Source organism: Aquarana catesbeiana, linkage group LG02 (genome assembly GCF_042186555.1).
Source record: "Aquarana catesbeiana isolate 2022-GZ linkage group LG02, ASM4218655v1, whole genome shotgun sequence".
NCBI lineage: Eukaryota > Metazoa > Chordata > Amphibia > Anura > Ranidae > Aquarana > Aquarana catesbeiana.
The window spans coordinates 459,487,264-459,510,268 of record NC_133325.1 but is presented as its reverse complement, the minus strand read 5'-3'; the positions used below and the strand labels follow the sequence as shown (position 1 = coordinate 459,510,268).

General features: G+C 42.8%; 1 protein-coding gene across 1 annotated transcript in view; it reads right to left on the bottom strand.

Annotated features, from left to right (window-relative positions):
• Window positions 1-23,005, bottom strand: part of PTH (parathyroid hormone) — a 104,793-nt gene that overhangs the window by 61,155 nt on the left and 20,633 nt on the right. The window lies entirely within an intron of this gene.

Genomic DNA, 23,005 nt, shown 5'->3' with positions numbered 1-23,005 from the left:
GACTCCGTGGACCGTTTGACTTTTATAAAAATGAATTAGTCCTGGATTACCAACTATGAAGTCCCTGATGCCAATATCACTGATTAAGTGTTTTTGGGATGTGGAATCTCTGCAGGACTTCAAGGCTGCCTAGCTTTGAGGGTGTTCAATCATTTCATCTAGAATAATGTTTTTGGTATAGGTTTCATGGACACATGAACACCCAAAGACCAATTTTTCAGCACCTGTTTTACAGGTGCATATCATTGCAATTTTTTTTGCCTTCATCAAGAGCACCTCTATAGGGATACGGTGGGAAGGCGCCCCAGACACTCAAAGAGTCATTTTTCTGCACCTGTTTGACAGGTGCATATCATTGCAATTTTTTACAGCAAGACCAATTCTTGCTTTCATCAAGATTACCTCTATAGGGTTATAGTGGGAAGGCGCCACCGACACCCTAAGACCAATTTTTCTGCACCTGTTTGACAGGTGCATATCATTGCAATTTTTTTTACCTTCATCAAGAGCACCTATATAGGGTTATGGTGGGAAGGCTCCCCCGACACCCTAATGCCACGTACACACAATCGCACATTCCGACAACAAAATCCATGTTTTTTTCCAACGGATGTTAGCTCAAACTTGTCTTGCATACACACGGTCACACAAATCTTGTCAGAAATTCCGATCGCCAAGAACGCGGTGACGTACAACAGGTATGACGAGCCGAGAAAAATGAAGTTCAATAGCCAGTGCGGCTCTTTTGCTTGATTCCGAGCATGCGTGGAACTTTGTGTGTCGGAATTGTGTACACATGATCGGAATTTACGACAACGGATTTTGTTGTTGGAAAATTTGGGATCCAGATCTCAAATTTTGTATGACGGAAATTCCGATGGAGCCTACACATGGTCAGAATTTCTGACAACAAGCTCCCATCGAACATTTTCCGTCGGAAAACCCGACCGTGTGTACGGGGCATAAGATTAATTTTTCTGCACCTGTTTGACAGGTACATATCATTGCAATTTTTTTTGCCTTTATCAAGAGCACCGCTATAGGGTTAGGGTGGGAAGGTGCCCCCGACATCCAAAGAGTAATTTTTCTGCACCTGTTTGACAGGTGCATATCATTGCAATTTTTGTACAGCAAGGCTAATTCTTGCTTTCATCAGGAGTACCTCTATAGGGTTACGGTAAAATCTCTAATCTTGTTCCCAGTGCACTACATTGTGGCCTCATCATACACACTGGCTCCCCAGCTGTTGCTGAGCAAAATAAAGGCAGCTTGCAGAGAAAATGTAAATTTTTTTGGCTTTATAAATGCATTTATTGCTGCAGTAGATTCTAGACATGGTACAGATCTGCCACTTGACAGGCAGACTAAGGGGAGCCCCCAGGCACTATATTGGAAGGAATTTTTCATTATTAGGCTTTCATTTTAAAAATCAAAAAATCACTGCTCATTTAAAAATTACGTTTTTCACAAACTTTTTTTTATTGATACGTGTCCCCCAGGGCAGGACTCCTATAACCATTGTATGCCCAATTACTTGCATATAAGCCTTCAAAATGGGCACTTTTGACATTCGGGTCCCATTGACTTTAATGGGGTTTATTATTCGGGTCCGAAAGTTCGCAGTGTTCGAAAGTTCTAGTGCGAACCGAACAGGGGTCCATTTGGCCCATCCCTAGTTGTCACATGAAAATATATAATAAAATATTTACAAAAATGTGAGGGGTGTACTCACTTTTGTGAGATACAGTTCAATGCTTTTCCCACTAGCACACGGCGTATCAGTGTTTTGGCTGCTCCTGCCCTGTACTGTAGTTGCCATTCTGCTGCTTCCTGGCTCTGCTGCCATTTATTCTTGACCTTGCTCTTGTTCCCGCCCTGCACCCAGTACCCTGCTGTCTTGCTCCCTGCTCCTCCAGTTTTCCCCTGCCTTGTGTGTATCTCATTTATGTATAAATTGCATATTGTTAGTTTTGTTTTTGGTTGCTGGTTAGGTATTTTGTCATTTAGTTTTGATTCTCATGCATTCTCATTTATTGTTTGCTGGTGTGTGATTATCTTTCATTCACTGTAAAAAAAATCTCACTTTTAAGATAGTATACATACTGTACATGGTCTGGTCCCAGTTTTCTTGTGTAGCTAAATTTATCTGGTTATCGGTGTGTTGATTCCTGACATGTTCCTTTAAAGCTCCAATCACAAAGATGCCACCCTGTCCCTAGTCCCTTTGGTAAAGTAATCTCTCACAATTACCATCAGATCCCTTTTGACATACAGGTACAGCTATGCCCTTCTTCCACCTATCCTCCTTGGAAAGAGAGTGTACCCTTGGATATTGCCAACCTAGTCATGTGAGCTGTGTAACCAGGTTTCTGATACTCCCACAATGTCAAATACTTCCTTAAGTATCAGAAGTTCTCGTTCTTCCATTTTATTAACCAGACGTCTAAGCTTCCTGTACATACCTTTGAATTTTATATAAGCATATATTATTTTATCCTTGCTCGCTCTTGAATTACAATTAGACTTACCAAACCTACTAGCATTGATCCGGGATCTTCTCTGCCACCTGGTTTGAGGACCCCCCCCCATTTTGCCCACCTCTATATTCACTTTGAGACTTGTTCACTGCAAAGGTTCCCCCTTATTGATTCCACCTCCCCCCGCACAAACACACATACATTCACATACTAGTTTAAGATTTCCTCCAAGCTTCTGACCATCTGCTCCTCAACAGAGCTGCACCCCCATTTAGGTACAGTCCTTCCCTGCTGTAGATCCAATAACTTAATCAAAAACTCCAGCCCAGTTCTCCATGAATCTAAAACCTTCTTTTTAGAACCAGTTACTCTGACCATCCAAAATTTTCCTTCAACAAACACTTGTTTGAGGGCATTCCTACTCCCAATGATCACCAAGGCCTGGTCTATCCTATTCCCACTGAACACTAGTCTTGTAATAATCTTACTTCTTCTCACAGAAATCTAAGGGGTATTCTTTTTTTGCACTGACTGTAATGCAAGGGCTTTCTTCCTCTCACGGTGACCAATGTTGGGACGTTCTTCCTCCCACTGGCCATGCTTTCATCCACTGGATACCAGTGTAGAAGTGTTCTTTCTCCCACTGACCACCAATGTATGTCAGGGCTTTATGTGATTCTGACAACATAACATACTCCAAACAAAAACTACTCATTGTGTCAACAGTTCCCAGCTGCTAGGAAACTATTATACTGAAGTTCCTTTTTTAAGACAGGCTCAGTCAGCTAGTGTTAGCTATATTCTGTGTGCAATAAAACATGTAAAGGAAGGGTTTCATTTTTTTAAAATTTTCCTCTGTCCTGATGTCTATGTGTGTCTTGTAAGGCCACACTTGTGCCACAGTAATTAACCACTTGCGGACCAGCCGCCATCATTATACCACCACAGGTTGGCGTACGTGTACGTCGGCCGCTTCAAGAGTTTTGGGGGGCGCGCGCGCACCGCTGGAGCCGATGCGCATGGCCAGTGGCCACATTGTCCACCGACGACCCGCGATCGCTCCTTTAGAGAGCCAGGACGGGGATCTGTCAATGTAAACAGACAGATCTTCATTCTGTCAAGGAAGTAGAGAGATATCTGCTGTTCCTAGTCATCAGGAACAGCGATCTCTCTCTACTCCCAGTCAGTCCACTCTCCTCACAGTTAGAAACACCTCCCTAGGGAACACTTAACCCCTTGATTGCCCCCTAGTGTTAACCCCTTCCCTTCCAGTGACATTTATACAGTAATCAGAGGCTATTTTTAGCTCTGATCACTGTATAAATGTTAATGGTCCTAAAAAAGCTTCCAATCTGTCCGCCGCAATGTCGCAGTCCCGCTAAAAATCGCTGATCACCGCCATTACTAGTAAAAAAAAAAATTAATATTAAAAAATGCCATAATTATATCCCCTATTTTATAGATACTATAACTTTTGCACAAACCAATCAATATACGTTTATTGCGATTTTTTTTTCCCCAAAAAATATGTAGAAGAATTCATATTGGCCTAAACAGATGAAGAAATTTTTATTTTTTGGGGGATATTTATTATAGCAAAAAGTAAAAAATATTGTGTTTTTTTTCAAAATTGTCACTTTTTTTTTGTTTATAGCGCAAAAAATAAAAACCGCAGAGGTGTTCAAATACCACCAAAAGACAGCTCTATTTGTGGAAAAAAAAGGACATCAATTTAGTTTGGGTACAAGGTCGCATGACCGCTAATTGTCAGTTAAAGCGGTGCAGTGCCGTATCGCAAAAAATGGCCTGGTCAGGAAGTGGGTAAATCCTTCCGGAGCGAAGTGGTGAAACATATTTGGTGTATACACAGACTATAGTATACAGCAGGCATCACTAAATGGCGGTCCGGCTCCAGGATCCATATTACCCAGACCGCAGCCTCGCCAAATTGCCTGTGTGTCCTCTCCCCGCTGCCGGCTCGCCTGCCTGCCTTGTGCTGCTATGTTCAGAGCATGGCAGGCGCGCAGCGCACAGGTCTGTCCCTTCGATAGGATCGCTGCACTGCCCCCTCCTCACACTGCCTGTCTTATTCACACAAGATGAGAAGTGCAGCCGCTCTGGACAAAGGGCGGGACTTTTTAAGGTAAAAAGCAGGTGATTGGTTGCTACGCAGCAGGGCTGTCCCAGCAATCAATTGCTAACCTTTAATGTGAAAAGTCCCACCCATTGTCTAGGGCTACCATGCTTTCCGTCTTGTGTGAATAAGGTAGGGCTCCATGGAGAGGGGGGAGTGCTGTGCAGAACAGGATTCTACTATCAAAGGGGGTCTGTAATGGGGGGCCAGTCTGTGATGGGGGGTCAGTCTGTGATGGGGGCCAGTCTGTGATGGGGGGGCAGTCTATGATGGGGGGCCAGTCTGTGATGGGGGGCCAGTCTGTGATGGGGGAGCCAGTCTGTGATAGGGGGTCAGTCTGTAATGGGGAGTCTGTGATGGGGGGTTTGAGATGAGGGGCCTGTGACGTGCACTGGAGGCTGTGATGTGGAGGATATCATGTGGAGTCATAGCACCAATATGACACTCGGACCTCCGCTAGAAGAAAATTTATCTGACCGGACCCTGTGAATTTTAATTCACCACCCCTGGTATACAGTATGTGCAGTGTATAAAGTCAAATGTTTGTGCTTTTTTTTTCTTTTAAGCATGCTCATTTAATCCACGCCATCATTGCGCCATCACTCATTTTCACTCTTTTCTTATGGGCAGGCGTGCCCCAGGTCTTTTTCCTTGTCAAAAGAAGTTTATTGAGTATACAATATTATAAAAATACATAAAGTAAGTTTACAAGGATCTATAAAGTAAGCTCATTGTTTTACAGTAGGGTTTATATAGGTAAATATCATGAAATTTCAAATATTAAACATTGGGTTCACGTAAACCTAAATTAAAGATATATATCATTTCCTTAGTTACTTTTGTAGGTATTTAAATGATTTATACCTACTATACATATTGTTTACAGGTAGAGTGTATATAGGTCAAATAAATTCTGATAATGAGCTTTAATCGTAAGGTGGAGAAAAGGAAAGAGAAAGAAGAAAAAGGGTAGAAAGGCAGAGGTATGGTCCACAAGGTTGTCCCGCTCGTCAGTTTATTATTCTTTTTAGTTCTCTTTGAAGCCTTAGAATGGGTGTCTCTGTAAGTCATTTAATCTGCTACCATGGCAGCAGGACAGAGTCATTGAAATTTGACAGGAACTGTTGTTTTATCCAAGGATGCCAAAGTTTTTCAAATTTTGGAATTTGATTTTGATCGATGGCTACCATCTTAGCATGGGACATTGTATTATTCATTCTGTGAATTGTTTCTGCTAGTACCAATGTAGGAGATTTCCATGCCTTGGCCACTGTTTGTTTTGCAGCCGTTATTAGTTGGATCATAAGTTTGAATTGAGAGAGTGTTAACCATTCCGGTTTTAGATTAAGTAAAGTTATATATGGATCTGGTTGTATTATTTTTTTAAATATTTTAGATGCAATCACGAAGACTTCCTTCCAGAAGGTTTGGATTACTGGGCACGTCCACCATATGTGTAAATGTGTGCCTATTTCTAGGCATCCTCGAAAACAAAGAGCTGAGGTATTAGGTGAATATTTTGCCACTCTAGCGGGTACAAGGTACCAGCGAGTTAGGACTTTATAATTTGTCTCCAGTGCTAAGATGTTGGGTGAAGATGACTTAGATGTGAGCCATATGTTAGACCAGTCCGTGTCTTCTAAAGTTCGTCCCAGGTCCTCCTCCCACCTCTGAATGTAAGAGGGTCTATTAAGATTTACTACTCCATATAATTGATTATAAAGTGATGAAATTGTACCTTTAGCAAATGGATCTTTTGTACAGATTGATTCAAAAATGGATAATTGGGATAATGGTGTATCCCCCTTTAGGAATGGTGTATAGAAATTTTTGATTTGGAGATATCTAAATATCTCAGAGTTTGGTAGATCATATTTTTCTCTAAGCGATGGGAATGAAAGGAATGATTTAGATGCTATGAAGTCATTTAGTGTCTGAATGCCTGATGTTGTCCAAGCTTTAAAAGAATTTGGGTAGATCCATGCCGGATAAAAGGCCGGATTTCTGATAAAAGAAAGGAGAGGATTGTGTGGAGATTGTAACTGATATTTGGTTTTTAGTTTATCCCAGAGAGATAAGAAGTGTTTAGTTATGGGATTATGAATTTTAAAGCGGTCTTTAGGATCAAGCCATAATAAGTTTGATATTAATAGAGGGTCATTTTCTGAAGTCTCTATAAATACCCATAATGGGATTTCCTGTTTTGCATGGTATTTGGACAGACTGGCCAAATGTGCTGCTCTGTAGTAGTTAGTAAAATTAGGGTATCCCAGGCCTCCTTTATTTTTGGGAAGATGTAGTGTGTGTATAGGTATACGTGGTTTAGAAGAGCCCCATATAAACGAAGTTGCTCTTTTTTGTACTATTCTCAAAAAATAGGAAGGAATTGGAATAGGGAGGACTCTGAATAGATAAAGCAATTTGGGTAGAATAGTCATTTTGATTGCATTAATCTTCCCTATCCAGGATAAAGGAAGTTGCGACCATTGTTTTATTAGATTTGTGATCTGTCTTAATACAGGAGGATAATTGGTTGAGAATAGGTCAGAATGAGATGCTGTTAAATGAATTCCAAGATATGGGATTGATTTTTCTGCCCATGTGAATGGGAGTGCAGCCCTAGCCGGGATCAATTACATGTTTGTGAGCGAAATATTAAGCACTAGGCATTTCTTAGGATTAATCATAAGGCCGGATAGGGCTGCAAATCCATCAAGAGCTGGTATTAAGTTAGGACCAGAGACCTGTGGTGATGATAGAAAAAGTAATATATATCGTCTGCAAATATACATAATTTGTGTGTAATACCTCCTACTTCAATGCCAGTTATAGTTTGGTTTGTTCTGATGTATTGGGCCATGGGTTCGAGTATAAGGGCAAATAATAAGGGAGATAATGGGCAACCCTGTCGGGTACCTCTTTCGATATTAAAGGCATCAGATTTGTATCCAGCATATTTTATATAGGCTTTGGGTTTATTATATAATGCTTTGATCCATGTTAAAAAGTGGGGTCCAAAACCCCATTTTTGTAATGAATATTGCATATATTGCCAGGATACTGTGTCAAATGCCCTCTTAATATCAAGAGATAGAAAATATAAAGGGATTTTCCGTTTTTTAGCAATATGTGCCAATAACACTGCCCTGCGTATATTATCGCCTGCCTGTCTATTTGGCATGAAGCCTACTTGATCTCTATGTATTAATTTTCCTATAATGCTATTGAGGCGTTTTGCTATTATTTTTGCTAATAATTTAATATCAAGGTTTAACAGAGAGATAGGCCGATAATTCACACAGGTAGTATCATCAGAAAGGGGTTTTGGGATCATACAAACAATTGCCATTAGTGTTTCTTGCCGAAAAGAATGTCCTTCTAGAAATTTGTTAAAAGTTTCAGTGAGAATGGGAGAGAGTATTTCTGAGAATGTTTTATAGTATAAAGCCGAGTAGCCGTCTGGGCCTGGTCTTTTGTTAAGTTTTAGGTCTTTTATGGCATTAGCAACTTCATCTATAGTTATAGGCTCATCCAAACTGCTTTTTTGATTCTGAGACACCTCAGGTAAGGTTATTTTTGAGAAGAAGGATTCAGCCTCTGTAGGATTAAATTCATTGTTTGTCTTGTATAAAGTTGCGAGATGTGAGTGAAATTTATGGACTATTTTAACTGGATTACAAGTATAAACATTTTTTGATAATTTCAAACGTATTGGTTTGAAAGATTTGTTAGTTGAATTTAATGCCCGAGCCAAATATGTGCCTGGTTTGTTTGTATTCATGTAGAAATTGTGTTTGGAGCGTTTGAGGCCCCAGGTCTTTTTCAATCCTGGCATCATCTCTGCATGGTTCAATTTTAAGTAGATATCATTATAGTATTAAACCTGAATATTGAACAACTGTTTGAATTATGGAGACACATCCCAGTTGCATTTAAAAATGCAGGTGTGACAAAAAGATTTATAATATTCCTCAATTGCTTTGTAAATATTCAGACAAATAAATCCTGCTCAATTCACTCTTGATTTTTAACTCCTTGAGAGAGACTCTGGAACCATCAGTTGCTGCACAACTTGCTCTTCTTCTTTCTTTGCATGATAGAGCAAGTCATTGTATACAGCAAAATAGGGGTATACCAGGCTAACTTCTGGTTTTTGGGGTACTGTCACCTATCACATTTTTCCATGGCCAAATTGAGATCATGCATTATTTACAGAAATGTCTATGGGCTGTTTCAGACTGCAAAAACGCACTTCAGATCTGTTCCGGATGCGTTTCTGCATGTTTGTTTTTAACGCGTTTTAGATGCGTTCAAGTGCATTTTTGGTGTTTTTAACCACTTCAGCCCCCTTGCTTTACCTTGCCCCTTGATTTACCCCCTTCCTGACCAGAGCACTTTTTACAATTTGGGCCTGCGTCGCTTTAACTGCTGTTTGCGCGGCATACAATGCTGTACCCAAAATTTGCATCCTTTTTTTCCCACAAATAGAGCTTTCTTTTGATGGTATTTGATCACCTCTGCAGTTTTTATTTTTTGAGCTATAAACGAAAAAGACCGAAAATTTGGAAAAAAAATTATATTTTCTACTTTTTGTTATAGAAAAATTCCAATAAACTCAATTTTAGTCATACATTTAGACCAAAATGTATTCGGCCACATGTCTTTGGTAAAAAAAAATGTCAATAAGCGTATATTTATTGGTTTGCGCAAAAGTTATAGCGTCTACAAACTAGGGTACATTTTCTGGAATTTACACAGCTTTTAGTTTATGACTGCCTATGTCATTTCTTGAGGTGCTAAAACGGCAGGGCAGTACAACCCCCCCCCCCCCCCCAAATGACCCCATTTTGGAAAGTAGACACCCCAAGGAAATTGCTGAGAGGCATGTTTTTTTTTTTTTAATCTTTATACAAAATCTTCAAATGTTCCAAAAACAAATCGAAAACAGATCAATATATTAACCTACATTTATACCACCCTAAGCACGTACCCACCCCTCCCCCTCCCTCTCCTCGCTTATAAATGATAAAGAATACACAGTAAATAATAAAGGCAAAGGTTCCTTCCCCTCAGGCTCCTATTCTTCTCCCTCTCACACTTAACTGGTAATCCCCTTAACATATCTCCACGTTTTTTTAAATGCTTGCCACTTCTCCCATTTATCCTTACGTTCGCACTCTTCATCTGGTTCAACATCCCTCTCGTCCAAACTCTCTATGTTATATATGTCATTCACACATAAAATCCAGTCCCGAATTTTGGGACCTTCCTTTTCTTGCCATTTTTTTGGTATCTGGCTTAGAGCTGCGTTTAATAAGATCGGGGCAATAGATGTTTTATATTGTTTGATTGATTCAGCTGTAATGTGGAACAGGCATGCCCACGGCTCTTCCAGAATCTCTTTATTAGTAATTTCTTTTATTAGCTGTATGATACCTTTCCAGTATTCCCTCAGTATGGGGCAATCCCACCATATGTGAGCCATAGTTCCTGGTACCTTACATCCTCTCCAACAGTCCGCTGACTGATCCGGTTGAAACTTACTTAGCTTATCTGGAGTCGCATACCATCTCGCTAGACATTTATAATTTATCTCAGTCATCTTAGAATCGACTGAGACACAGTGTATCAATTTCCAAATTTTTACTAACATATGGTTGTTACAGTGTACTCCCAGTTCATTTTCCCATTTCTCTATGTAAGGCGGAACTTCCAGCCCCTCTCTGTGCATCTGTATTTTGTAAAGTCGGGAGATATTGTTTTTTCATTTTTCTCTCAAACATAATTTTTCTCTTCACCTCTAACTGGCTTTGGAAGTTTTCTGACAAATTGAGTGAGCTGGAGGTACCGCCATGCATCTATCGTCATTAATTCTGTGTGTGTTTTGAGATCTTGATAGGTGATTATTTTACCCTCCTTAATAATATCTTTCAATTGTGCATTACCTTTTTTTTATCCAATTCCCTCCCACCTTCCTCGGTTAAAAAAATTAATTGTCCTTTAAATATATCAAGGGTGAGTTATGTTCCCAACTGTTTAGTGCGTAGATCTTATCCCATATTCTTAGTGTGTTACGTGTTAATACCAGTATTTTTTTTTGACTTATTAATCTGTGTGTTGGAGGGTTCCATATTATGTGACCTAACTGTGTGCTGCTCGTGTTATTTTCAATATTTACCCATCTCTTCTCAGAATCTTCCCTTACCCATTCCATCACCCGTGATAATACCACTGCATTATAGTATTTGTTAAAATCTGGAATCCCTAGACCCCCCTGTTTTTTCTCTCTGCTCAATGTTGTAAATGCTATTCAAGGTTTTTTGCCACTCCAGACAAAGTTATTTATTATACTTCTTAAAGTTCTTAAATAGGTCTGTGGGAGAGGAATTGGTAGCATTTGAAATTTATACAAAATTTTTGGAGCTAACAGCATTTTTACCGCGTTAACACGCCCTATCCATGAGATAGGGCGTGATGAAATTTTTTTTGTGTCCTTCTTGATCTCGTCTAACATAGGTAAGTAATTTCTTATATAAATTTTTCTGTGGGAGTTAGTCAGATTGACTCCTAGGTACTTTATGTCCTTTCTCCATGGTAATTGGAATTCATATTTAGGATTTCAGATTTGCTGAGATTGTTTTTAAAATTTGAGATTTCACCATATTTTTTCAAAGTCTCAAGCAAATTTGGAATCGTTATCCTTGGTTTGGTAATGAAGAAAAGTACATCGTCTGCAAATGCCCCTAGCTTATGCTCTTCCGTCCCAATGTGTATCCCACTAATATCTGGGTTATTTTGGATAAAGGCCAAAAGGGGTTCCAGAGTCAGTACAAATAGGAGGGGTGACAAGGGACAACCCTGTCTAGTTCCACTTTTCATAGTGAATGGTCGAGACGCAGTCCCATTCACCTTAGCGGTCGGATACTTATGTAGAACGTTTGCCCATTTGATCCATCGTGGTCCAAATCCAAATTTTTCCAAAGTTTTTATCATGAGTCCCCAGACTACCCTGTCGAAAGTTTTCTCAGCATCTACCGACAGGAATAGCCCTGGGGTCCCTTCAGAAATTATAGATTCCATTAGGAGCAATGCCCTGACTCTGTTGTCCCTCCCCTCCCATCCCCGGAACGAACCCCACTTGATCCGGGTGGACCAAAGTAGTCATTTTATCTTTCAGCCTCTTTGCTAAGACTTTGGCATACAACTTAGTGTCTGCGTTCAGTAAGGCAATAGGCCTATAACTGGAGCAGAGCGTTCTGTTCTTACCCTCTTTTAGTAACAATGTTAATGATGCCGACAATGCTTCACGTCCCATATCCCATTTAGTGCCTAGGCCATTCCAGTACTGACAAAGTTTTGGAACTAAGAACTCTTTGAATTTTGTCTGGACCCGGGCTTTTTCCTAAGGCAGAATCTTTTAATGCAGAATAGATTTCCTCTTCGGATATAGGCCTATCCATTTCTTCTCTATCAGTTTCTGTCAGACAGGGTAGACCTGCTTTATCTAAGAATTCTTCTATCTTCCTGTCCTGTCCTTGAGTTTGTTGCACATTCTTTCCCACTGCGTAAAGGGCTTTATAGTACTGCCTAAACTCTTCCGCTATTCCCTTGTCTGTATAAATTAATTCCCCCCTTTTGTTTTGGATTTTATCAATAAAGTTCACTAGGGTTGTCCCGATACCACTTTTTTAGGACCGAGTACAAGTACCGATACTTTTTTTCAAGTACTCGCCGATACCGATTACCGATACTTTTTTTTTAATGTCACGTGACAGTGTTTTTTTTTTCATTTTTTTTTTTTTTTTTTTAACAGTGCTTGCTTTTTTTTGGGGGGGGGGGGGAGGGGGTGAACGTTGGATGTGTGTGTTATTTTTTTTTTTTTACAATTTTTATTTTTTACAATAATATTTCTTTTATTCTTTATTGTTTTTTTTTTTTTTTTTAATCAGCCCTTTTGGGGGGCTTTGGTGAGATATCAGGGGTCTTAACAGACCTCTGATATCTCCCCCTTGAGACAGAGAAAGAGACAGAGGATAGAGATTCCCCAGTCCCTTTCTCTGCAGCGTCAGCTGCACTGACAATGAATGGAGAGAAGACCGCAGCTTCTCTCCATTCATAAACTGACACATCGTAATCACAGAAGATTACAATGTTTCAGTTATGTGAATGGACAGAGTCAGCTGACTCTATCCATACACAAAGGAAGGAGGAGGGGGAGGACGGAGGAACTGAGGGGGAGAACGGAGGGGACAGATAAGAGCAGAATGGAGGGGACAGCTGAGAGGGACAGATAAGAGCAGAACGAGGGGACAGCTGAGAGGGACAGATAAGAGCAGAACGGAGGGGACAGCTGAGAGGGACAGAGGAAAGGAGGGGGCATGGAGGAGGATGCAGTGACATACAGCGGTGAGTGATCACCGCTGTCTGTCACTAAAGCTGGTGAAAGCCGCTGGGGGAGAATCTTGTAACTCCTCCACGCGCCGATCACAGCTGACAGTCAAGGTATCGGGGGAGGCATCGGGAGCATTTGCCCGAGTACAAGTACTTGGGCAAATGCTCGGTATCGGTGCCGATACCGATACTAGTATCGGTATCGGGACAACCCTAAAGTTCACTTCTCTTCTTTTTTTCAACATCCTGGCTGCTTACTAGACTTATTGCCCCAGAAATACCTATTTCTCGTAACTACATTCATAGATCTATTAGTATCTTGTTCCATACTGTCTTTAAGTTCCTCTCTCTTTACCGTCAGTTGGTGAAAATACATTTCTGATCCTCTCCCCTATTTTGTTTGTGTTTTTGTTTGAGTTTGTGTATTTCTTCGATGAGCTTTTCCTTTTTTTTTATTCTCTCTTTTTTTTTCCTGAACCGATTGACAGCAGGACCCCTCTAATGTAGGCCTTATGGGCCTCCCATTGAGTGACATACCATGTCTCCCCATTGTCATTCATCCTATAAAAGAAGTCTAATTCTTCCTGTATTTTTCCAACTACTACCTCATCTCTTAATAAGTTTTCATTTAATCTCCATGTGTATGGATGTTTTTGGATCCCCGGAATCCTCATCCGCATCGAAATAGGGGCGTGATCGGACAGTGTGGTAATTTCAATGTTCGCCTCCCTTACCAGGTTCAACAGACTATGGTCCGCCATCATATAGTCGATTCTTGAGTACATCCCGTGCACAGGGGAGAAGAAAGTATAGTCCCGCGTTTTAACGGGTTGTACTCTCCATACATCCATAATTTGGCATTGGTGCAATTTACGACCAATCGTTTTTAATAAAACTTTACTCATCCCCTGTGCCCGGGACGTACTATTAGTGTTGTCAGAGCAGAGCAGACGTACACTCGTGTGTGCGAGAAGCACCAGCCATCCGGCCATTCGGCGATCCAGGATCCCCCCAAGGCTCCCCAGTGGATCCAGGGGACTGACCAGGTCCCCCAGCACCCTCCAGCAACATCAAGGAACGGACGCGGGTATCGGCCCCAGTCTCATCGCACCGTATCCAGCCTCCGGACGCCCAGTCCAGCCCGCAGTGTCTCCCAGGACACACCGCTCCGGCCAGCACTCTGCCCCAGACCGACCCGGCCTGCCGCTCCTCCCGCCTCTTCACCTGATCAGCAGACCCGCACCCCCTCACCCCTCCCACTACGCGATCGTAGTCTCAACAGGGATCCTTACCTAGGACAGACCGTGGCTCGGGCCTAGTCCGGCGGCCATCTTGGGACACCCAGACGCGGCAGCAGCACTCTCCCAGCCTCCCGGAGCGCACCCTTGGACTCCACAGTGGGTCCTACTGGGACCCCGGTCCCCCTACCTGCCCAGACCCCTGCCCTCCAGTGCTCCTCCACAGCACTCTATCATACAGCGGCTCGGGCCAGTCTGGCAGCCATCTTGGTACTCCCAGTTGTGGCCGTAGCTCCCTACAGACCATCCGGAGCCCATCCCAGGCCTCACAGCAGTACTCTACAGGGACCCACCAGCCCCCCGCCCTCCACAGCCGCAGTCTGGTCATCTCGTCCCTAGCCGCTAGACTCGGGGGACAGACCGTGGCTGCGGCCTAGCTCCAGCCCACCTCTTCAGCTCACCCCTCTCTCTCCGCGGGCAGTTGCCCTTCCACCCCCGAATACCACCGCCGTCTCACCACAAGGGCACAGGGCAATACTGAGAGCAGGACAATCCTCGGCTCAGGCCTTGCAGCGGCATTCATCTTGATCCCTCCAGACGCGGCTCAGTACCAGTAAGTAGTAGCCTAGGTCAACCTTAGTGCCCTCTCCTTGGTCTGACCCCTACCCCTCTACTCATCACCGACCAACCGGGGTCAGGTAAGTACAGGGGGCCCGCCCTCTAGCAGTTGATCCAGGGACTCAGTCCAATCGCCTCTGGGGTCAGGAAGGAATTTTTTCCTCTGCTGTAGCAATTGGACAGCTCAGCTAGGGGTTTTCGCCTTCCTCTGGATCAACAGGAGGGCGGTTGGCCTGCGTGGCCCCCCCACCACCACCACCCAAGTCCCATTGCACCGTCATCAACGCCACCTAAAGCAGCGGCTTCTTCAGACCATCATCTTCTCAACAACAGAAGCAACGGCACCCTTCAGGACCACCATCTACTTAGCAACTTCACCATCGATACATCAGTATCATCACCGCATCATCCTACCTTCAGTAATTTTCTCGCCATGTGCAACTTCAAGTACTCAGCGGAAGCTCTCCACAGGCTAAGAAATACCACCTCAACATTAACAACTTCCGTTCATAAAATACTACAGAAAGAACAACTACTAAGGACCAACCTACAATCAACCATCAAATATAGGAAGACAACAATTCAACCACAACAATTAGCATGCGCTCTGATCAACGCCAGATCTGCAGTCAAGCACAGACTGGAAGTACACGACTTCATCACCCAAAACAACATAGATTGCCTCTTCATTACCGAAAGCTGGCTAACACCCGACTGCAACGCCATCCTAACCGAATTAGTACCTGAGAACTACAGGATCCTAACGGAGCACAGAACAGGAAAAAAAGGAGGAGGCCTAGCAGTGAACTTGAAATCTCACCTCGCACTCACCAAACCAACTGTACAGAACTCAGTGCCTTTCATGGAGACACTCACCCTACATCTACAAACAACACCCCAAGACGCTATCCACATACTTCTATGTTACAGACCACCAGGACCGAAGACCAACCTCCTGACAGCCTTCACAGAATTCATGTCAACTCACACCCTGAAAACCAAAAACTTTTTAGCACTTGGAGATTTCAACCTCTGGGCAAACTCCACCCAAGACCCTATCGCCACCGCCTGCATTAACCAACTGAAAGAATTAGGTCTTCAGCAACTGATAAATGCTCCCACACATGGTTCAGGACACATTCTGGACCTCATCTTCAAACAAAATATGGACGTCAACATATTCGACAATCTACCGCTACCATGGACGGATCACCACGCTATCAAATTTAATATTGCTACCAACACCACCCTCTAAAAACGGAAACAGGCAACCACAACACACTGGACAAGATCTCAGAGGAAACTACACTCCGAACTCTTCAAAACCACATTATCAAACAAAATAGCAATGCTAAACTTAAACCACTCAACGGAACAAACACTGAACTCCTTAAACAAGGCATTACTACAAACAGCGGACTCAGTGGCTCCAAAACGTAGAACACACATCCACAAAACAACCTCTGGATGGTTTAATGGCACTCTTACTTTATTAAAGCAGGAACGCAGACTAGCTGAAAGAGCCTGGGGAAGAAACTCCACAAAGGAAAACCACACAAACTACAAAGCACTCACGGAGAAATATCACAAAGCAATCTTCAAAGCAAAAAAGGAACATTTCGCAAACGCTATCTCAACAGCCTTCAAAATAGTCACCAAGACTATGAACCCTACCTGCCTAGAGCCCCCAGGAAATGAAACCCAAGAATTCTGCAATGAATTATCGGATTTTTTTATCGATAAAATCGACAACATCTGGAAAACAATTCAACAGAAAAAAACAACCAATCTCATTCAACCAAAGCAAAAAAGAAAAAAGTCAATACGATCATCACACAATCACCGAATTTTTCACTGATCCCAATCACCACTGACACCACCAAAAACATCATCAGAAACCTCAGAGTGTCATGAAATGGTTCACCCGTTGGTGTCACTGTCGGTCTCTTGGATCGCAGTACCAGTGTCCACCAGCGGGTGTCTTCCAACATCCTGACCTGTAGTAAGAGGATTCACCTGCTGGTGGCACTGTTTCATCCTTGGGCTGTAGTACCGGTGTCCACCAGTGGGTGTACTTCGGCAGTGTGGAGCAGACAGCACCCTCTGCGCTCAGGTGTAACATGAGGTCAATTACTGCAGCCTTATAAATACCCGGCAAGCCCTCACATGCTTGCCTTGGTATCTTTCTTCCTTGCGTCCTGACCTGTAACCTGTATCTGTAAACCTGTATCTGTATCTGAACCTGAGCCTGCTCCTGAGCCTGTATCTGATCCAATCCTGATCCTGTCCCTCCTGTGTTCCTATCCCCTTGTATCCATATCCCATCCATTATCTCCCTATCCTATCCTGCCCTTGTTCAGTTGCTGATCCCCTGTGTATGACCCTGGCCTGGCTTACGTGTTTGATTTCGGTACTTCCCTTTGGCTGTATATATTATCTGTTGTCTGTGGGTTTCTGTTGGTTGATTGAGCACTATTTGTATTTGGGGTGTTTGTTTATTTATATCACTTATCTTAAATAAACATTATTCTTATTTCACTTTACATGCGTTTTGGTTTCCTCTTTGCAGTCCACACAATCTGGTCACACCTGTTCATGACACAGAGACAGTACATCACCAAACGACATAATTCCCACAAAACTCCTGAAAGAATGTTCCGACATCTTGGCTCCCACTATAACACACCTCATCAACCAGTCGTTCAAAGAAAGGACTGTCCTAATCGCCCTCAAATATGGCACCGTCAAACCCCTCCTAAAGAAACCCAAAACTCGACCCTAAGGACCCTAACTATCGCAGACCGATAACAAGCCTCAACACCATCTCCAAGATTATCGAGAAAGCAGTAGTACAACAGCTTCAACACCACCTGGACACACACAAACTCCTGGACCCTCTGCAATCAGACTTCCGCCCAGGCCATGGCACAGAAACAGCACTTCTCAAAATTTGGGACGACACCCTCGAAGCAGCTGATGATGGAGAATCATGTCTCCTGGTACTGTTGGACCTCAGTGCAGTGTTCGATACAGTGGACCACAATACTCTACTCATCCGCCTCACAGAAGTAGCAGGAGTCACAGTTTCAGATCTACAATGGTTTGCATACTTCTTAGGAAATCGCTCTCAGACAGTGAAACTAGGAGCTTTCACCTCTGAAACCCACGCAATCTCTTGTGGAGTCCCTCAAGGTTCACCCTTGTCACCAGTGCTCTTCAACATCTACATCCGCCCACTCCTCAAAATCATCAGAAAATCAGACCTCTGCTTCCACTCATACGCTGATGATACCCAAATCTACCTTCGCATCACCGGAGAAAAAGACCATCATCAGCAACTAGAAAAATGCCTCACTTTGATAGACGACTGGATGACCACTAGCTCTCTTAAACTCAACGGATCAAAAACAGAGCTTCTTCTCCTACACGCAAACCAAAACTCCAAAACTAAGACCCCATGGACACCGCCCACCATCTTTGGACAGACCATCTCTCCAAGCACCAAAGCCAAGAGTCTCAGAGTCATTTTTGACTCAGAAATGTCAATGAATGCACAAATTGGATCAGTAGTCAGAGGATCTCACCATCTCCTCCGCCTGCTACATAGACTCATCCCCTTCGTCCCAGAAGAGGACAAAGCAGCAGTGGTTGGAACAATCAACAATTCCAGACTCGACTACGCAAACTCCCTTTACATAGGACTACCCCAATATCAGCTTGCGCGCTTGCAACGCATCCAAAACACAGTGGCAAGACTGTTAACAGGAAAAAAACCCTGGGAATCCATCTCCCCTTCCCTGAGGAGGCTACATTGGCTAACCGTAAAGAACCGAATCACTTTCAAGACCCTCTGCCTCACCCACAAATGTATACAAGGAAACGCTCCTCAATACCTATGCAAGAAAATAAAGCGCTACACACCCAATCGCAGTCCAAGGACCACGTATATGGAACGCTCTACCTACTCACATTCGTATGGAAGAAAACCATCAGGCCTGCAGGAAGAAACTCAAGACCTTCCTCTTCTAAGAAGCTGGACAACACAGGACAGATCTAGCGCCTTGAGGCGATTCAGTTCGCATTTGAAGCGCTATACAAATCATTCATTCATTCATTCATCCAGGGCTGGATTCAGGCAGAAATTAAAATCCCCTGCCAGTACTACTTCTCCGTTTTGAACTTCATCAACCTGTTCAAAACTTGATTTAAATAACCAATCAGGTTTTTATTAGGGCAGTATACATTTGCAAGAGTAAGCAATTTACCTCCTATGTTACCCTTTAAAAAAAGAAATCATCCCTCTGGGTCTGTCATTCTGTCTAACACAGAGAAATTACATTGTCTTTGCAAACCCTATTGCGACTCCTTTAGCCCTTTTTATAGGGGAGTCACTGTAGACTCAGGTCGGGAAATTTCTCGAGTATAGTTTAATATTTGACTCTATCGCTAGGTGGGTCTCCTGCAAGAAAACCACATCTGCACGGTAACCGTGGAGTTCTTTTAGGATTTTGTGTCTCTTTGTAGGGGAATTCATGCGAATGAAATTTAATAATTACGTCCCTAGGAATTTCCTGTCTCAGGTTTGGAGGTTTTCTTATCCTATGCACTCGGCCAATCTTTAGGACCTCATCTTCCCTTCTGTCCAAAATTGGATTGAAGATTTTTTTCATTTTTAACACCAGGTCTTCTCTCTGTTGCTCCAGTAGGGATCTAATCCTCAGGTCTTGGCGTCGGCTTTGATTTTCCTGTTCTTCCAGCTTGAATAGCATGTCCTGATGGTCCCTTTGCATTTTCCTCATTTGTAATTTTAATTCTGATTCTGTTGGTTTCTCAGGGTTGCAAGCGGTTCCAAACAGGGGTTCAGGAAGCTCCGCCCCTAAGTGAGAGCTCGACACAGCTTGTCTTTACCGTCAAAAACGAATATAATCTCAAGATTCAAATCTCTTATAGCGGGATAGTATTCCCCACAGCTGTATATGTTAAAGTGATAGTATAATCAGTCCCGTTTCTGGTTTGACATTTTAATTGACTGTAAAGTCTCATTTAATCTGTTCAAAGTCCTCTCTGCTTTTCCAGGTCAAGAGAAGTATGGAACATTTCCCTAGGTTATGTGCTCTTCCAGACTATAGGGTTTATAATAGCCCGTTGAGTGATGCCGGTGTGTCTACTGTGGCTACTCCGTAGCGTCTCAGGGGCTTACATATATCCTATAAACGACCTATATTGTCATCATAGAGAGGTATGCTTAAATTGCTTGACTTAGCTGCTCAGCTCTGCTCCACTTAATTTAACCAGACCAGCTGTGTTTATCAGTGTTTATCAGACAGGAACTGCAGGATTCACCCACCAGGGGGGTTGCAATCACCAGCGGCAGAAACGTCCCTGGTTAAAAAAGAAGAGCCCAGCTTTTAAACCTACTTTTAAAGGTCTCTTATGCTCGCTGAACGTGGGCATTCTCTCTCCATACCATTTATCACACCCCTCCTACTTTGCTTTACTTGTAGCTTTGTTAAGTGTAAGGGTATGTAAGGATGTGATCTTTAGTCCAGTTTGCAAGGTTCTGTAACACTTATAACAATTATATTCTTGTTATTATGGAGCAAATAGCATACCTGGAGAGGGCTGCTTTCCGGAGTCTACACTTCTTTATGGCTCCAAGTGCATTTGCTCCAGCTGATATATGCACCGTACAGATCCCTTGTTTGGCTCTTTGATGTCCCAATCTGTTCCTTGTCTGCAATCCGCAAATGAGAGCCGCTCACTTGCACTGCCTCTTTGCGATCCAGGTCAACTCGGCGTGTCTCAGTGAAGAGGGGAGTAGGGGAGAGAGGCAACAGAGGGAGCGATGCTTTGCTCTGAGATGATCTATCCGGTTCCTGCAAGCAACATAGTGTCTGCTCCGTTTCTTTAGCCGGCTCTGTGTCTTTGCTGCTTATACTCGCCACCTGCAGGCTTTAACTCCGGTACCTCTCCCCGACTCTGATAGAGATTAGTTTGGTTTGGGGGCTGTTTTTCCTTCGGAGCGTCTGCGGGCTCTCACCCCGCTCTCCTGCCGCTGATGGTCCCCCAGCCACCTGCACCACTCACATCGGTGCAGCGATCAGGCCCCTCCCCTGGCTCTGACGCCTCACGTCGGCATCCCAGCTGAAGCGCATTCTGAGAGGCATGTTGAGCCCATTAAATATTAATTAAGTGATTGAATAATGATATAAAAAAAAATTTACAAAAAGTTGTCACTAAATGATATATTGCTCACCCATGCCATGGTTATATGTGAAATTGTGCCCCAAAATACATTTAGCTACTTCTCCTGAGTATGGGGATACCACATGTGTGGGACTTTTTGGGAGCCTAGCCGCGTACAGGGCCCCGAAAACCAAGCACCGCCTTCAGTATTTCTAAGGGCGTACATATTTGATTTCACTCCTCACTACCTATCACAGTTTTGAAGGCCATAAAATGCCAAGATGGCACAAAACCCCCCAAATTACCCCGTTTTGGAAAGTAGACACCCCAAGTTATTTGCTGAGAGGCATGTTGAGTCCATTGAATATTTTATATTTTGACACAAGTTGCGGGAAAGTGACACTTTTTTTTTTTTTTTGCACAAAGATGTTACTAAATGATATATTGCTCAAACATGCCATGGGCATATGTGAAATTACACCCCAAAATACATTCTGCTGCTTCTCCTGAGTATGGGGATACCACATGTGTGAGACTTTTTGTGAGCCTAGCTGCATACGGGGCCCCGGAAACCAATCACCGCCTTCAGGATTTCTAAGGGCGTACATTTTTTATTTCACTCCTCACTACCTATCACAGTTTCGAAGGCCATAAAATGCCAAGATAGCACAAACCCCCCCCCCCCCCCCCAAATGACCCCATTTTGAAAAGTAGACACCCCAAGCTATTTGCTGAGAGGCATGGTGAGTATTTTGCAGCTCTCAATTGTTTTTGAAAATGAAGAAAGGCAAGAAAAATGTATTTTTTTTTCTTTTTTCAATTTTCAAAACTTTGTGACAAAAAGTGAGGTCTGCAAAATACTCACTATACCTCTCAGCAAATAGCTTGGGGTGTCTACTTTCCAAAATGGGGTCACTTGGGGGGGTTTTGTGCCACCTGGGCATTCCATGGCGTCTGAAACTGTGATAGGCAGTGAAGAGTGAAATCAACAATTTACACCCTTAGAAAGCCTGAAGGCGGTGCTTGGTTTTCGGGGTCCCGTACGCGACTAGGCTCCCAAAAAGTCTCACACACGTGGTATCCCCGTACTCATGAGGAGCAACAGAATGTATTTTGGGGTGTAATTTCACATATTCCCATTGGAATGTTTGAGCAATAAAAAATATTCCATGGACTCGACATGCCTCTCAGCAAATAGCTTGGGGTATCTACTTTCCAAAATGGGGTCATGGGGGGGGGGGGTTGAACTGTCCTGGCATTTTATGCACAACATTTAGAAGCTTATGTCACACATCACCCACTCTTCTAAGACAAAGCCCTTTCTGACACTTTTTGTTTACGGTACATGAAAAAATGATTTTTTTTTGTAAGAAAATTACTTTGAACCCCCAAACATTATATATTTTTTTTAAGCAAATGCCCTACAGATTAAAATGGTGGGTGTTTCATTGTTTTTTTCACACAGTATTTGCGCAGCGATTTTTCAAATGCATTTTTGGGAGAAAAAACACACTTCTTTAAATTTTAATGCACTAAAACACACTATATTGCCCAAATGTTTGATGAAATAAAAGATATGATCTTTGCCGAGTACATGGATACCAAACATGACATGCTTTAAAATTGCGCACAAACGTGCAGTGGCGAGAAGCTAAATACATTTTTAAAAGCCTTTAAAAGCCTTTACTGGCTACCATTTTAGATATACAGAGGTGGTCTACTGCTAAAATTACTGCCCTCGATCTGACCTTCACGGCGATACCTCACATGCATGGTGCAATTGCTGCTTACATTTGATGCCAGACCGACGCTTGCATTCACCTTTGCGCGAGAGCGGGGGTGGTGGGACAGGGGTGCTTTTTTTTTTTTGCTTTATTATCTTATTTTTAAACTGTTCCTTTTATTTATTTTTTTATCATTTTTATTGTTATCTCAGGGAATGTAAATATCCCCTATGATAG